This window comes from Oncorhynchus kisutch, linkage group LG24 (genome assembly GCF_002021735.2).
Source record: "Oncorhynchus kisutch isolate 150728-3 linkage group LG24, Okis_V2, whole genome shotgun sequence".
Lineage (NCBI taxonomy): Eukaryota > Metazoa > Chordata > Actinopteri > Salmoniformes > Salmonidae > Oncorhynchus > Oncorhynchus kisutch.
In genome coordinates this window covers 25,742,879-25,752,402 of record NC_034197.2, presented here as the reverse complement: position 1 = coordinate 25,752,402, position 9,524 = coordinate 25,742,879, and the positions used below count along the sequence as shown (strand labels likewise).

At 44.0% G+C, this 9,524-nt stretch overlaps 1 long non-coding RNA gene across 1 annotated transcript; it reads left to right on the top strand.

Moving 5' to 3' along the window:
* The first annotated feature begins 1,413 nt into the window (after nt 1-1,413).
* Nucleotides 1,414-5,593, top strand: LOC109869526 (uncharacterized). The gene is made up of 4 exons (XR_004205283.1): nt 1,414-2,571; nt 2,796-3,069; nt 3,546-3,819; nt 4,099-5,593. It is a non-coding gene; the product is annotated as an uncharacterized LOC109869526 (long non-coding RNA).
* Nucleotides 5,594-9,524: the final 3,931 nt, after the last annotated feature.

Sequence of the window (9,524 nt, the reverse complement as noted above, 5' to 3'; positions counted from 1 at the left end):
GATGTTTAAAAGTTAAAAGGTCGAGGTGACAGTAGTCACACAGAAGTCTTCATTGCCTTACAGGTAGTCTGATAGGATAAACTTAACTGGAGCCAATCGCTGGACTATGGGGTAAATATGATGATGATGATGAACGTTGGATAAATGCAGAAGCATGATGCTTTTCTCCCTTTCCATGTTTATGTCCTTGAGATGTTTTCTTCCTTCCTCTCAGTGAGTGCATCCTCACGCTTCGTTCCAGAGCTTTCTCTCTGTATTGAACTCACAACATGAATTTGTGCTGTGAGGATATTGTTTTTGCTTGGCACGGACAAATAAACACACACACACATGCACACACATAGCTATGGGGACTTAGTCAAGTGCAGTAGTGGCTAACGGTGAGATATATCGCCATAATTAGAGGATGAACATATTTACATGCTGTGTCTTTCATCTGGCATTATAACTGAACGCTAATTAAACATGCAGGAATGCAAATAACATGCAAATGCATGGCCACGGGTGTGATTTGCCTGGTGCTGTCAGCAGCATATGTGGGCTGGGCTGGTGCACACCACATTTTACTCAATATACACCAGCCACTCAATGGGCTTTGATGTGCCACTGCCAATACCACTCAACATGGAAGTCTGGGGTGGCAGAACAACACACTCACTCAGACACATGTACTCGATTTCTCTCTTCATTTAGTTACTTTCTCTTTCTGTCACTCACTCACACCCACACACACATTCACCCACAGAGGCAGCACGCATACAGAGGCAATACTTGTGTTAATGTCTTACTTTAAACAATCCAGTGGAATGTTTTGACGGATGTCTGCAAAGACGTTATAGATACAGTATGTATGCACCACACAATATGCCTTTTATACGTAAACTACAGATGATAAATTAAGCAGAGACATCTTTATTGTAATACAATAACCCATTTTTCTCAACAACTCTGGCTTGCTCTGTATCCATTAGTGTGTGTGTGTGTGTGTGTGTGTAGCGGGAGATGCTGGGGTAGATGTTTCATCTTGGCATCTCTCCTCTTTAATGAGGATATCTGGAGATGGCAGGTGCATGTTCAGGCGTTCCTTTACAAGCTCAGCAACAACCAGACCAGGGCTTCCTCACCCACCCTCCCTCCCTCCCTCTGTCCCACTGCAATTACTACCGTCATTAGTGGAATCACATTACCAACAACACCAAACAAGCAATATCCCTAATAAACCCCTACAGGACACTACAAACTACCGACATCAGCACGACCATAGCTTAATCTGTCATCAGGATAACCATGATTATACAAATAAGACAAGAATGAGCAGACTGGAGTTCTAAATAAAAAATAACAAAAAATGTAATTAAAATGTGTTGTGTTGCGATCCACTTGAAGCTATTGGATTCAGCATGTAGGACGTATAAATGTTTAGCTGAATGAATTGTCAATACTGCTACTAATTGAAAAACATATTGATTGATTTGTGCAAAACTGAATAGGTAGCACGTTGCCTAGGATACCATTTGTTAAGCCTGGACATGTTTTCATTGCCTGGACAACTCTCTTTTCATTCCTTCACAAAGGGAATAATTATTCATGCACAAATAATACAATTTATAAGAAAGAAATGTAGGTATACTGTTGAAAAAAAAAAATGTAGGTATACTGTTGTAAAATGGTTCAATGGATACACAGAAGTGTTTCAAACTCACTAACATGGATATAAAAAGAACAAGCTAATAACCATACACGAGGCCAGTACAAATCAATGACACACCTAGCCAGCAGAGTTAAAAACAGACATTATGTAAGCCTACTCTTCATCCTATTCATTCATCCTAATAGAGTCTTCAGTTGGAGGTGAGTCATATTAGCGAGGGTGATTGCTACTTCTTTAATCACATTTTCAAACACTGATGAGCTAGAAAACACTGCAGTGGAAAACTGAGTGTGTGACTTTAATTTCCTTTACAGTTTTTGCCGATTGCTTACCCACTCAAAGTTAATGCTTCGAGAAAAGCATCAACACCTTTTGTAACCAGGCCTTAAACAAAGGCACCAAAAGTACAAACACATTTTCTGCTTTGCACTTTGTTTGCAATTCTGGAACACACTTGCAAAACAGTACACGGTTTCTCACATTAGACACTTTGTTCAATAATGAAATCTCTTACAGTCATTGGGGAAACACTTCTATTCAAAACGCAAAACATAGCTGAAATTGACAACACCCCCACACACATGAAAACACTTCAACAGTAATTGAACACCAATTAGTGTGAGCCTCAGCACTGCAAATAGACCTCATGTAAGATCACGTCTTTTGTGAGAACTTTGCAAACATGGAGGTAGTGAGAGCGAGAGGAAGAGGAAGAGAGAGAGGCGTAGGAGGAGAACGAAGATAAGAACAAAGAGGACCAGGCAATAGACATAGACATATTTCTGACAACATTAGGGCCACTTGGTGGGCCATGTCATAAATCATGGCCTGACGATAAGGGAGGCTGGGCAGAGAGTCCAGCCCAACCTGAGTCGCTACACGGTAGCATCCACAATACGGACATTTAGACTGGAGAACAGGTATGTCTTCAACTTTCTACACTAGACTGAACCTATGTAATTGTTGCACATCATGCTGCATCACAGTACAATACAATGTAGTCCTACCATAATAGGCCTACGCTCCTCAGTGAACCAAAAACATGGGTATAGTGCTGTGTAATACAGTTTTGATGTTACTGTGTACAGTATAGTATGTAAAAAATAACCTTACCAATTACATCATATTCTTGCATTTTCTACAGAACGTTGCCTTCTACCCTCAGGAGGTCATCTGTTCACCCATGAACAGGAACTGGCCATTGTCAATCTAGTGTTGGCAAACTACACCATCCGCCTACATCAACTACGAGTGCAAATCCTCACAGATCACACAACATTCCATAACATCAACCGTGTCGGTATGTCGACACTCCGCCGCATCTTGCGTCAACACCAACTAACGATGGAGCCGCTGTCCAGGGTTCCATTTGAAGGAACAGCGTTAGAGTCAAAGACCTTCACTATGACGATGTGCAAGTAGGTGTCACTGTACTGTACTGTAATAAAGTAATGGCAGTAGATTGTGTCCTATTGGCACTGCATAGATGCATTCAGAACAAAGAGGACCAGGCAATAGACATAGACATATTTCTGACAACATTAGGGCCACTTGGTGGGCCATGTCATAAATCATGGCCTGACGATAAGGGAGGCTGGGCAGAGAGTCCAGCCCAACCTGAGTCGCTACACGGTAGCATCCACAATACGGACATTTAGACTGGAGAACAGGTATGTCTTCAACTTTCTACACTAGACTGAACCTATGTAATTGTTGCACATCATGCTGCATCACAGTACAATACAATGTAGTCCTACCATAATAGGCCTACGCTCCTCAGTGAACCAAAAACATGGGTATAGTGCTGTGTAATACAGTTTTGATGTTACTGTGTACAGTATAGTATGTAAAAAATAACCTTACCAATTACATCATATTCTTGCATTTTCTACAGAACGTTGCCTTCTACCCTCAGGAGGTCATCTGTTCACCCATGAACAGGAACTGGCCATTGTCAATCTAGTGTTGGCAAACTACACCATCCGCCTACATCAACTACGAGTGCAAATCCTCACAGATCACACAACATTCCATAACATCAACCGTGTCGGTATGTCGACACTCCGCCGCATCTTGCGTCAACACCAACTAACGATGGAGCCGCTGTCCAGGGTTCCATTTGAAGGAACAGCGTTAGAGTCAAAGACCTTCACTATGACGATGTGCAAGTAGGTGTCACTGTACTGTACTGTAATAAAGTAATGGCAGTAGATTGTGTCCTATTGGCACTGCATAGATGCATTCAGACAAAGCAGTATGTGACATAGGCATGGGCCCTCATTCTGGGGATGGGGGGGGGGGGGGGTACCTGCCTTGCCTGTAGCTTGTAGTTTTGACTGAATGTGTCTGACCAAACCCACACCCCATCCACAAACCCCATCCTTGTGTGAGTCCCACCATTTTGAGTTACACCATATTCAGTACAGTGTATGTATTTTCTGTTACAGAGAGTCCTGGACTTTGATGCAGCTGCACAGCCTCATGAGTTCATTCCATTGATGAAGCTGGATTCAATCTAGCTAAAACCAGGCGTCAGGGCCGACATGTTACAGGACAAAGAGCCGCTGTGAATGTCCCTGGGCAGCGCGGGGGAATGTTACAGGATAAAGAGCCGCTGTGAATGTCCCTGGGCAGCGCGGGGGAATGTTACAGGATAAAGAGCCGCTGTGAATGTCCCTGGGCAGCGCGGGGGAATGTTACAGGATAAAGAGCCGCTGTGAATGTCCCTGGGCAGCGCGGGGGAATGTTACAGGATAAAGAGCCGTTGTGAATGTCCCTGGGCAGCGCGGGGGAATGTTACAGGATAAAGAGCCGTTGTGAATGTCCCTGGGCAGCGCGGGGGAATGTTACAGGATAAAGAGCCGCTGTGAATGTCCCTGGGCAGCGCGGGGGAATGTTACAGGATAAAGAGCCGTTGTGAATGTCCCTGGGCAGCGTGGGGGAATGTTACAGGATAAAGAGCCGTTGTGAATGTCCCTGGGCAGCGCGGGGGAATGTTACAGGATAAAGAGCCGTTGTGAATGTCCCTGGGCAGCGCGGGGGAAATATCACCTTGTGTTCTGCCATTAGTCTGCAAGGAGTTCTGTATCACCATGCCACCCTTGGTCCCTACAATACTGCACACATAATCATATTTCTGGATGCACTACATAATGCAGCTGTACAGGACGGACTAGAGCAGCCCAGGTTTGTTGTCATCTGGGATAATGTTCGTTTCCACCGGGCTGCTCTGGTCAGGGACTGGTTCACCAACCACAATAACTTCACAGTTGTACAGGATGGACCAGAGCAGCCCAGGCTTGTTGTCATCTGGGATAATGTTAGTTTCCACCGGGCTGCTCTGGTCGGGACTGGTTCACCAACCACAATAACTTCACAGTTGTATACTTGCCTCCTTACTCCCCATTTCTCAATCCGATTGAGGAATTATTTTTGGCTTGGCGTTGGAAAGTGTATGACCTCCAACCACATGCCCGCCTGCCTCTATTGCAAGCAATGGAAGAGGCATGCAGAGACATTGAGGTAGGGTCAGTCCAGGGTTGGATAAGGCAAGCAAGGCAATATTTTCCCCGTTGCCTAACCAGGGATGACATTGCTTGTGATGTGGATGAGGTGATGTGGCCAGACCCTAACAGAAGGAAGGATCCATAAAACATCCACCCCATCCCTTACAATTTTTACCATTGCACTGTAATTTTACTGTCATTATTTTTGCTTCTGAGTTTACAGTAACATATTGTGTTGATTACGGTAATGTAATTATACTTTTCTTTGTTTTTTTTTGTTGTAAAAACCCGCAATGGCAAAAAATAAGCTGTATATTTTTTTTCTGAAGCCTTTCTATTTTTATGTTCATTGAAATGTACTGGAACAATATTTCACAGAAGCCTGTATGACAAAATGAAAAAGGTATACAAAGTACTAAAGTATTTGTATAAAGTACATCAGCGTGTTGCTGCTTTGAAAGAGTAATTCAAATGGTGCATGTGTGTATCATTTTGTTGCAAAAATGCCACGTTCAAAAAGGATTGCAGAGTTTCATTTTGACATAGAAGTGAGATGTTTATCTCCAAGTGTTGTGTCTTATTTGGCTTATGTGTGAGATTTGACACAATGAGCCAAATTCCACAACAAGTGTGTAAGCAATCGCAAAAAAACGAACGTGTTTACTATAAGTCACTCACTCGCTAATGTGTTGTGTTGAATCCCAGAGTGACAGCAGCCATCTGAGGCATGCACCCTAAGTAAAGTCTTAGAGATTTACATAATTATACTGAACAAAAATATAAACTCAACATGCAACAATTTCAAAGATTTTACTGAGTTACAGTTCATAGAAGGAAATCAGTCAATTTAAATAAATTCACAGCCACCGAATCAGAATTTGTTTATCCGCACTAAAGGGACTTATTACAGACAGAAATACTCCTTAGCACCCCCCCCCCCCCCCCCCACGATCCCGCAGGTGAAGAAGCCGGATATAGAGGTCCTGGGCTGGCGTGGTTACACATGGTCTGCAGTTGTGAGGCCGGTTGGACGCACTGCCAAATTCTATAAACATTGGAGGCGGCTTATGGTGGAGAAATGAACATTACATTCTCTGGCAACAACTCTGTTGGACATTCCTGCAGTCAGAATGCCAATTACACACTCCTTCAAAACTTGAGATGTGATAAAACTGCACATATTAGAGTGGCCTTTTATTGTAATGAACATGCTGTTTAATCAGCTTCTTGATACGCCACACCTGTCAGGTGGATGGATTACCTTGGCAAATGAGAAATACTCTCCAACAGGGATGTAAAGTTTGTTTGAGATAAATATGCATTTTGTGCGTATGGAACATTTCTGTGATCTTTTATTTCAGCTCATGAAACATGGGACCAACACTTTACATGTTGCGTTTATATTTTTATTCAGTATAGTTCAAAAGGGTGGAGGACAAAACACATTACTGCTAAGCATTGATCAGCCTGCTCTGTCACTCAGAGGTCAACGAGTCTATATCAGGGAACAACAACAGATGATAAAAGAGAGAGAGAGACTTTATTAACATGTTGTCTTTCTTTAACGATACATCCTCATTTCATTAAAACCTCTTTGGTACTGGGGGTTTGTAAAGCCCCCTCCATCTAAAACCCACCATACTCTCCACCCCACATACCCCCTGCCACTGATGTGCCTTCACTCCTGTTAGAGGGCCCAACCCCCAAACTCGGAGTGTTAAAGTCCAACAAGTCCTCCACACCACCTTGCCAGTCCCCACTCTCTGCCATCAGAAACATTGGTGGCCCCTTCCCATTTGGCTGCTCAAACACCCCTCCCCCCCTTACCGGCTCAGACAGTGCCTCCTGGACCTCCCCCAGGAATCTGTCTCCAGCAGTCTAAGAAATGTTAGTCCTGTTTGTTGTGCAGGACTTCCGGGGTTTTCTACCCCACCTCCCCACACAGCCGCAAGTCGCCCCTCCTTAGTAAACCCGCTGCCATCAGTTGCTTCAGCAGGGTGGCCGACTAAACCGATCACAAAAGGATGGCTGGATTGTGGAAGATAGGCTCCTCCCACACCCACAGCCCAGGCTCCACACCACAAAATAGTATTTATAGAGCAGTTATCTTCCGAATAAACTCTTAAAGACCTAGTAATATTTTACATCAAAAGCAGTGAACATTAATAGTCACCTTATTTCAGTCTCATCTGAAAGTTCTTGGTTATCTTCACGAACCCTGACTAACAAGTTGAATCAGCAATACAAAATTGGGTTTAATTATTTATTTACTAAATACCTAACTAATCACACAGAATTACATATAGACAGAATGAATCATACCTTGACTACAAATTATGTCATAAAGGAAAATGTCCCTAGCGGACGGAACAGATATGACAGCTGTTTACCCAAAGAAAAGGGGGTTGGGTTTGAGTGAAAGAGCGGGAAGACTGAAGAACAAAGGGAGAAGCGATGTCTCTATCGTAAATACAAGATCTTATGCATTCTAAATTACCGCCCATTTGGAAAAGGAAAAATACAATGAATATTTACTCTGAGCTGCGCTTCAATAGGTTGATGGTAGATGGAAGGGAGAGTTTCCCAAGAGTTATTCCATCCTTTGAAGAGCGTCTCTGGTGGTAAACTGTACCCATTTCAGTAACGTCGTTGTGTGGTAGACGGTATACTCTGTCTGACATTTCCCAGTCCACGCTTGGCGGCTGGAGTGAATCAGAGTACAAAGTTCATACCCCGTTGCCATGCTTATATGCTCATGCGATATTCTGGCTGGTATTGTCGAAATTCATCATATTCGACGTGTACATCGTCCTCTTCACGTGGGAATTCAATGCTAATTTCTTTAGGTAGCTGAGATTGGTTTTGCTTTGTAGGTGTCACCTGCCCTTCTAACGTCAAGGCTGTCGCCTTAATGTCCCAGGAACAGGAAGTTATATTGTCGTCAAGGCTTTATATAGGAAGGGAGAGGAGGGCGTGTTTCTTTGTTTATAACCAATGTCTCTTCACGTGGGCGGGCCACTGAGTCTGGCCTAATTCACTCATGAAAACCCAATTCTCACATTTTAGAAGCTAAAATCACATTTCATTCCCTCACAAATAATTTCATATTCAAACATTTAAATTGCACAACAATTCCATGTGAATCTGATAACTATAATGAGTAGACTTTCCACTGTACCGTTTATGTCATCCTATCATTGATGAGAATGTCTCAGATGACAACTGAACTGACATCATATTCATTAAGTACCAACACATATGTTCAACTGGTTGGATTACCAAAATATGGTTCATTTCCCCCCACCTTCTGATGTTTAGAGGTCGACCGATTAATCAGAATGGTCAATAAATTAGGGCCGATTTCAAGTTTTCATAACAATCGGAAATCGGTATTTTTGGGCGGCAATTTTTTTTTTATATACCTTTATTTAAAAAGGCAAGTCAGTTAAGAACACATTCTTATTTTCAATGACGGCCTAGGAACGGTGGGTTAACTGCCTCGTTCAGGGGCAGAACGACAGATTTTCACCTTGTCAGCTCGGGGGACCCAAGGGAGGTTAGGCAATAAATAGGCCATGGTGGCGATGTAATTACAATATAACAATTAGACACTAGATAGCCCCTCCCCCAAAACAGATAAGAATAACTGTCTTGTGTGCTCCCTCTCCAGCCTCTAGGTCACCAGGCTGCTTGTTATGGCGCACACCTGTCACCATCGTTACGCGCGCACCTGTTCGTCGTCAGATTCACCTGGACTCCATCACTTCCCTGATTACCTTCTCTATATGTCACCCCTTTGGTTCCTTCCCCAGGCTTTATTGTTTCTGTTTCATGTCTGTGTGCTGTTAGTGTTTCGCTCTCGTTTTGCCATATGTTTATTTTCTTAAAACACTCACTTCCTGATCTCCCAGACTCTCAGCGCATATCGTTACGGAATGACGCCTTAACTAAGGGAAGCATCAGGGAGTTATTTTTTGTTGTTGTTTTGGTGGGAATGACAGCGGGTCCGGGAGCCGCTACAGGCTCCCCTGCCTCAGACAGTTTGCCAGGCTCCTCTGCCTCAGCCAGTCTGTTAGGTTCCCCTGCCTCAGACAGTTTGCCAGGCTCCCCTGCCTCAGACAGTCTGCCAGGCTCCCCTGCCTCAGACAGTCTGCCAGGCTCCCCTGCCTCAGACAGTCTGCCAGGCTCCCCAGCCTCAGACAGTCTGCCAGGCTCCCCAGCCTCAGACAGTTTGGCAGGCTCCCCTGCCTCAGACAGTCTGCCAGGCTCCCCTGCCTCAGACAGTCTGCCAGGCTCCCCTGCCTCAGACAGTTTGGCAGGCTCCCCTGCCTCAGCCAGTCTGTCAGGTTCCCACGCATCAGCATGGG